Here is an 8,650-nt window from a genome sequence, read left to right as displayed (position 1 = left end):
GGCAAAGTCCATCTGAGCTCAGTCACCTTTCTTGCTCAAAGGTCAAAGGCAGCAAGAGCTCACAATCCTCTTTTGCATTGTGTTTTTATAGGATTTGAAGGAAAAAAATGGACCCAAGGTCAAAATGTTAGCTCCAACTAACCCTGGGAGAGAACAGTAAGGTCACCCCAGGATGCAGCTAGCAAGAAAGCAGGAGGAGAGTTGGCTGGGAGCATAGCTAATCCCAGCCGCTCCCTCTTCATGTGCCACAACCAAGTAGCATTAAGAGCAAGACTGTTAGACTCCTAGAAATGGACCCCCAACTGAAAGCTTCAGTTTACACTAAACACATTCCGTTTAAAGGGCCCCTGCCTTGCGTTTATTCAGTGTGCCAGAAGGGCACTGACAAGAAGGGACGTTGACATCATTTCTAGTCTTGTTTTGATAGTTACTGCCACCATGGTCCACATACAAAATTGTCGAGCAAGTGAGTTTGTTTCAACAACCTCCAGTCACATTTTCTACACCTTCCCTTTATTTGTATTTTTTAACTTTAGAAAAGTAAATCTTTATTTATTTTTTATTTATTTATTTTTAAAAATCTACATCCATGTTAGTTAGCATATAGTGCAACAATGATTTCAGGAGTAGATTCTTAATACCCCTTACGCATTTAGCCCACCCCTCTCCCACAAACCCCCAGTAACCCTCTGTGTGTTCTCCATATTTAAGAGTCTCTTATGTTTTGTCCCCTTCCCTATTTTTATATGATTTTTGCTTCCCTTCCCTTATGTTCATCTGTTTTGTATCTTAAAGTCCTCCTATGAATGAAGTCATATATTTGTCTTTCTCTGACTGACCGATTTCACTTAGCATAATATCCTCTAGTTCCATCCACATAGTTGCAAATGGAAAGATTTCATTCTTTTTTGATTGTCGAATAATACTCCATTGTATATATACACCACGTCTTCTTTATCCATTCACCCATTGATGGACATTTAGGCTCCTTCCATACTTTGGCTATTGTTGATGGTGCTACTATAAACATTGGGGTGCATATTTCTCTTTGAAACAGCATACTTGTATCCCTTGGATAAATACCTAGTAGTGCAATTGCTGGGTCGTGGGGTAGTTCTATTTTTAATTTTTTTGAGGAATCTCCATACTGTTTTCCAGAGTGGCTGCACCAGTTAGCATTCCCACCAGCAGGGCAAAAGAGATCCTCTTTCTCCACATCCTCGCCAACATCTGTTTTGCCTGAGTTGTTAATGTTAGCCATTCTGACAGTGCACCTTCCTTTTAAAACTCTATTTTCTTCCATGTTCAGATTTGGGTTTGAGTCATTTTGTCATAGAGTTTGGGGTTTAATTACCATTTTCATCATGTAACACTATATGGTGCCTATAGTGGCCCTGGGTCCCTTACCGTCAACTTTTGACAAATAATGAGTTGTCTAAAGAACTTTGACCTTCTGTGTTTTCAGGAGAATATCCTGTTCTAAGTTAGATTGTGCTTTTGTATATACCTGTATCAAGTCAGCCAAAATTATATAGGTAATATGTAGGCAAAGTATGCTGTTTAGTGACATAAGAGTTTGTTCAAACAATTTATGAGAGCATTGTGGTTTTTAAAAATGGTTATATAAAAAGCAGTATTTTGGTATTATGTACAAACAGAGTAGAGTCACCAACGGGAAAGAAAACTCTCTTCTGCTTCCTATGGTAAACAATACCAGCTGCCGTAATAATTGTGCTAAGACTGTAGACCAGCCAGTAGTGTTCAAATAATCCAGCAGCGTACTGTGAATTGAAGATTATATTAGAAAACAACCATGACTAGAAAATAACTAACTGGCATGGAGTCGAAATGCAGAACAGAGAATGTTGGCAGATTTGCTGCTTTATAAGAACCAAATTAAAACTGGAATTTATTGATAGGCTAGTGCACATCACAAAATATTAGGTAGGAAAAACAGATAAATGTGTGGTTCTGGAAAATAGTGACTCTAAGATGGTGTCTCGGTCAGTTTGGGCTGCTATCACAAAGTACATAGCCTGAGACACTTACAAACAATAGAATTTTGTTTTTCCTCGCAATTCTGAAGGTTGGAAGCCTGAGATCAAGGTGCTAGCATGGTCAAGTCCTGGTGAGGGTCCTCTCAGGGGTGGCAGACTGTCAACTTCCACTTGTATCCTGACACACCCGTGAGCAGAGAGAGGAAACAAGCCTTCTCGTGACTCTTAGAGAAAGGCACTCATCTCATTCACGAGGGCTCCATCCAGATGACGTCATCGAATCCTAATTACCCCTAGAGGCCTCACTCCCTAATACCACCATTATGGTGGGAAGGGAGTAGAGTTTCCACATATGAATTATGGAAGGACACAAACAGTCCATAGGAGAGGGACATCCAGGAATACGAAAATATGGCAAGGAAGTTTGGATCTCTTCATCCTTAGCACCTTGCTGTACGAACAGCAGATGCTCAGAAAATGTCTGTTAAGGTCAACCACGTTATTCTTTTCAGTAAGTTGTGTGGTTATACAACTACAAATTGAGTAATTTGTGTGATCTGGAGACAGATCATATTTTGCTCTCAATTTCCTTCAAAGCATGTTAATAAATATTCTTAGTCAATAGGCCTTTTCCAGAAAAATGGTTTTTTGCCATCAAAAGCCACCAATGGTACAACATTACTTAATTTTTACTATCACCAAGGAAGAGGTTTTTAATTTCCTACAATGGAAATACTAAGAAAAAAAAATTAAAAAATAAAAACCTCTTAAGACCCTTTGTGGTATGGAGAGAGTTTCAAGAAATAGCCAAATAGGGTGAAGGTTGGGGGGAACCCTGCCCCAGCAATGACCCTAAGACTCACTTCCTGTAATTCATACACTTCACAGACTTTTCTCTCCTGCATGGACACCTGTAGGAGAGCCGCTTGCATGGGAGGCCTGCCGGGTTCCAGAAAAGTCTCGTGGCTGCTCCCCTACGGCTGGGTGTCCGATGCTGACAGGTCTGTGTGCAAAAGCTGTGAGCAAGCAATGGGGAGTCTGCTTTTCCGTTCACGCTGTCTAGGGGAGAAAGCTGACAGGTCTCGCTTCCTCTCTTCCTGTCTCTGTCTTCATGCTGATCTCTGTGTGCTTTTATAACCTCCTCAGCTAAGGACTCATTCCACCTCCTCCCTAAAGAATAATGGAAAAGAATAACGAATTCAGACAATCTGTTAGTACCAATTCAGGTACTAATGAAGGCAGCCCCGGTAAATTGTGAGGTGATTACTCATGCCACGAAACCGTTTTAGAACCCAGAAAAATAAAACTGGAAAGGAGGCTTAGCAATCTTTTGCTGTGCTCATCCTCTACTTTTGTAGCGGGAGAAAACTGAGCCCACAGAGTGAAGATGACCAGGCCAATGACCTTCTCATTCCTAACTCATAATTTTCAGAAAGGAACGTTTGTTTGGCCACAGGAATTTCAAAGTTTTTGGACCAGTCAAAATAGATTTCATTTTAAAATACCTACCTCAGACACACATTCCTGGGAAAATACCTATATCGAGTGCAAGACAATGGCTCGTGAAATGGAGTATAAATTTAAGTAGTACTACATTGATATATGCAGTCCTAAACCCTAGAATAATGGATCCTGTTCCCCATCCAGGTCACTTGGAGTGTGTCCGATTAACAACGTGTGCTCCGAATAAATACACATTATGAACAGAATCATCCAGACAGGCAGTTAATGAACATTCCTGGATTATGTAATGACACGAATACAATTTTAAAACTTAAGAGACAATGAACAAAGTCACGGTCACCTCATTTTCTCTTGATAACCTTTGTAGACACACTCTCAGCTGCCTTCTTAATACTCTCCAGCATCATTTCTACAACTTGCCCTGATGATTTCTCAATTAGCAGCCGTGTGAGCAACTGGCCGTGCACGCACGCGCATATGCACACACAATGCTCCCAGGAACAAAAGCTGGCACAGGACATTAACTCAACTCAACAGGAAAGAAAATGCTTTTCTTTCCTTCCTTCTTTTTTTTTTTTTTTTTTTTTTTTTTAAACCTTGGTGCAGGCACCCTTCTTAGGGGCACGCTGTCAGTCTGGGCCTTTGTCTTGGCTGGCTCCTGATTTTTTAATGCATGCTGAAAACACCACTCCTACAAACTCCCTCCATGGAGGGCACTTTGGATGGCTGCCACTGGCTCTCACTGTATTAAGAAGCATGGATCCATTGCTATTATGGAGCCTGAAGCAGAGCCAAGAAGAAGTCTCAAAGGGCCCTCTCCCGAGACAGATGTGAGCAGAATAAAAATGAGACACAAATGATAGCATGAAGCCTCCGGCACTCTTCGGGAGAAGCCAGGGGCTGTGGTGTAGGCCAGGAGGATGTTGTGGTTCTTGGGAGAGAAATGAAATTAAAACATGTTATTCTTTACATATTAAGTTCCTTCAGACCTATCATCAATAGGGTGGGTCTTTTTCTGTCTTTATTCCTCAGAGTGGGAATGGGAGTTCCTTAAGGCAAAGATACACATTCAAGACTGAGCAGGGCCGGGTTGAGAGATGGCTCCATGGCTTTCTAAGTGCCCATGGTCCCCATCCTGCTGATCAGATAACAGAGGAAACAATTGAATATTCTTGTTTATACTAAAGTATTAGAGACTTAATGTGTTACTTCTCCCAGGGGTGTCTGCACACCAGGGGTCCTTGCTTCCCCGAGGCCCCAGGAGAGCAAACAATATTTAACCTAAAGGAATATACAGAACTAATGGTAGAATTCCAGGCACCAGAGCTTTTAAATCGCCCTACCCCGGAGACCATCTATTACTACACGGATGGATCTAAATATCTGATGAGGTGACAAGAAGAAAAGGGAGTGTCATACATAAATAAACCTGGAAGGGTAAGTCCTGATTCTGTTGTACTTTCTTTCTCCCTCCTCTACCAATCATTCTAGCCCTCATAACGATGGTTTCTGCAACCCATTGCCCTTGTGACTAAACTGGTTCTGAAGATTCAGCAAAGCATGTCACATGTTTTATTGGTAAAGATGAACTCAGTGCTGAGTGCAGTGCAAAATGAAATTAAGGGTCAAAAACAATGCCGCAGATCAAAAAGAATGAAATCTTGCCATTTGCAACTATGTGGATGGAACTAGAGGGTGTTGTGCTGAGAGAAGTTAGTCAGAGAAAGACAAGTATCATATGACTTCACTCATATGTGGAATTTAAGATACAAAACAGATGAACATAAAGGAAAGGAAGCATAAATAATATAAAAACAGGGAGGGGGACAAAACATAGGAGACTTAAATACAGAGAACAAACTGAGGGTTGCTGGAGGGGCTTTGGGTAGAGGGATGGGCTAAATGGGTCAGGGACATTAAGGAAGATACTTGTTGGGATGAGACTATTATACCTATGGGACGGATCACTGGAATCTACTCCTGAAATCATTAATGCACTACATGCCAACTAACTTGGATGTAAATTAAAAAATAAATTTAAAAATCATACTAAAAACAAAATGAAACAAAGAACAATGCCCTGGAACTGAATAAAATGGCAAAAAGTCAGGTGGAAATGTTACTCCACCCCAGAGCTGGCGCAAATAGCACCCAAAGCCTCAGGAATCACTAATGTCTTAATGGGAAAGGACACTTCGCTAATGATGCGTGATTGTTTTTGTTTGTTTGTTTGTTTGTTTTCCTTTTATTATGAGAGTAAGAAGAGAAGAAAACCCATCTGGTGGTGCCAGGGCCAGAGGATTTACCAGATATTTGCTGACCCACTGCATCTCAGTGTTTCTCCGTCATTCCTTCAAACTCTCGCATTATCGCCCTTTACTACACCCTCCAGCTGCCAGCAAGACATAATCATACGGATTCTGCTTGAGCATCGGGCCAAGGGCAGGCAACCCAGGGCTTCATGGCCTAGAGAGGGACTTAAAAAACAATAATAAACCAACTAAAAAGCCAGTCTGCTTTCTATTATCACCATGGCAAGCAAATCTAAACAATGTCAGTAATACTCTGCTCTCCCCCAACGAAAAAAGATCTTTTGTTGAGCTAGGTTCTAAACAATTGTAGCAGTTGCTGCTGGGTTTTAATAATATACATGTAAACTTCAATGTAGCACATTTTTTTATTGCTTCTCCTTTAGTAAACATCTTCTACATGGAACCTGATTCAGAGACCCAACTCCGTGCATTTATTTTGAGGGTAAGTACATAATAGAGCTTGCTCTGGACACAAGTGTCCCACCTCTCCTAGTACATATTCTGGTGTTCAAACAATTGATTCAAGATAAATAATGATAGCATAGTAATTGTAAAGACAAACAGAACTTGAGTTATTTCAGTTGTCCTTCTATGTCCCCGCTTGGAGTTTTTTACTGTTTAAATTTTCTGGGATTTATCGCGCAATGGGAGTTTTATGCATTTCTGCCAAACACCTCCTTATGTTTAAGACTTTTCCTATTGATTTAATATGTTGCTTCATATGCAAGAAGCCTTTCAAGGTTAAAATTAAAATTAATAAAAAGTGTTCTTTGATCAAAGACAGATTGACACTTCATGAATATGGGAAGAAAAACAAGTTTGACAAAGTTGCTGACAAAGTTGCAGAAGTTAATGGTGAAAATAGAAACTACAAAATTACTATTCATCACTGTGAAAGACCAATAAATAGGTCTAAGTTTTCATCTCTTTCTTCAAAACAATACGTTAATGACATTGAAAGTATTACCCCCAGATTCTCTTCCTTTTATGGGATATTTATTTTTAATTTTTTAAATGACAGAATACATTTCATAAAAGAACATTTCTTTTCTGACCATTATTATTATTGGTTTCACTGTGCGATTACCGCTAAAAATAATTTTGTCTTATAGGAAGGGGGCTGTTAGAAATGATCTGCTCTGGGTGTCCAATATGAGCCCCACCACCCCAATCTTTCACCTACTCTGCCTCGAGTACAGCCTCCTCCCCCACCCCACCCATCCCTCCAAACAGGACCTGTTAGTCAAGTATTAGAGAAAGGTAGATCTGATGTGCTTTATTTCTTTACTGTTTATTTATTTATTTAGAGAGGGGGGAGGGGCAGAGAGAGGGGGAGACAGAATCCCAAGCAGGCTCCCCAGTGTCAGCGCAGTGCCGATTTGGGGGTCAGTCTCACGGATCGTGACATCATGACCTGAGCCGAGATCAAGAGTCAGACCCTTAACTGACTGAGCTACCTAGGTGCCCCAGATCTGATGCACTTTAAATGGTTCATCCCTCCTCCCAAGTTCTTCTTCCATCTTTCTCCCACTTTTTCTTCTAGAGACTAGAGTTAGGTTACAAAATTAGAAGGGTTAAAACTAATTCTTCCACTCCCTTTTCCCATTAATTGAGGTTAGAGATGAGCAGAGGGCTGCCTCCCCAGGATCTGCCTACCCACCTGTGTGAGGCAGGGGAGGGGGTGGGAGAGAGGAGGGCTCAGCTTCCACAAGCTTGCCTGGACTCTTGGGACCCTGTGTCAAGCCAGAAGCCCTCAGTGGCTTTCCTCTCTAGAGGGAGTTTGATAACTCAAATCTTAGCACCCTCCTAACACCTCGAGAACACTTAGTCCTAAGATGCTGCATTTAATGAGCACGTTGCTCCCACCTTCCACCCCAGACCACCAGCATCACCCCTAATCTCACAGAGAGAGGGCAGTTTACATTTCAGTCCATACACACCCCCCCCCCCAACTCTGATGAGCCTGATGCCTCAAACTCTGAATAATCAACTCCAATCCAGAGGGAAAATAGTTTCCACCCAAATTTAACACAGGATCATCATCACCCTTCAATTCTCAGAAGGTCTCTATGTCTCCAACAGAGATTCATTATGTCTTAAAGTGTAGCGTTTCCTTCATGTTGGTAACAGGGAAAAGTTATGATATTTATTTTTCATTTTTCCTGACAGAATATAATGAATTCCACTGATGACCTATTTCTGAAATCCACCAATCAAAGGAAATTGTAAAGTTCACCATAGTAACAGCTCAGTGTCAGTCGCCTGAGTGAGAACCACACAGCATAGGAGGCCCCGGCCAATCACGGGGCAGAGTAAAGTTACCATCTCATAGCAACCAAGAGATCTGCATGGCAACATCAGTTGCTATATGAAAGAAAAATTAGAAACAATATTCTGCTAGGGAGAAATAAAAGTATTAACTGTTAAGTCATACTTGAGTCACGGTTGGAGGACCTATCCTAAAATATCCACCTAAATATAGCTCCGATAATACCTGTCAGATCCAAGAGTCCATGTGCTAGGAACCCCTCACCCACCACCGACTAGAGCCACTTGAGCATGAAAGAGAGGGGACTGCCCATGGAACAGACCACTTCTGAATAGGAAGGGAAAGAGCACTTGAATACTAGCAGCAGTAGGCAGATTTGGAGGGTAAATCACACATAAGTCATCACATTTAATCCATGAGAGAGGCAGGGCAGATACTAGTATTACCACTAAATTCTCCATTTCCTCCTCCCATCCGGAACCTGTTCCTCCCCCAGCCGCAACTATCTCAGCTAATGGCCACACAACTCTTCTAATTTCTCAGACCAAAAACCTCACAGGCCTCCTTGACTCTTCTCTTTTTCTCACACTCAATCCAGTTCATCAGCA

General features: G+C 41.4%; 1 long non-coding RNA gene across 1 annotated transcript; it reads left to right on the top strand.

Moving 5' to 3' along the window:
* The first annotated feature begins 381 nt into the window (after positions 1–381).
* Positions 382–6,702, top strand: LOC125162660 (uncharacterized). Its single transcript, XR_007151124.1, has 3 exons — positions 382–466; positions 6,157–6,215; positions 6,554–6,702. It is a non-coding gene; the product is annotated as an uncharacterized LOC125162660 (long non-coding RNA).
* The last annotated feature ends 1,948 nt before the right edge of the window (positions 6,703–8,650 follow it).

The sequence above is a fragment of the Prionailurus viverrinus genome, chromosome A3 (assembly GCF_022837055.1).
Source record: "Prionailurus viverrinus isolate Anna chromosome A3, UM_Priviv_1.0, whole genome shotgun sequence".
In the NCBI taxonomy this organism is placed as follows: Eukaryota; Metazoa; Chordata; class Mammalia; order Carnivora; family Felidae; genus Prionailurus; species Prionailurus viverrinus.
Note: the sequence above shows the minus strand (reverse complement) of the source record. Positions and strands in the feature narration are given on the sequence as shown.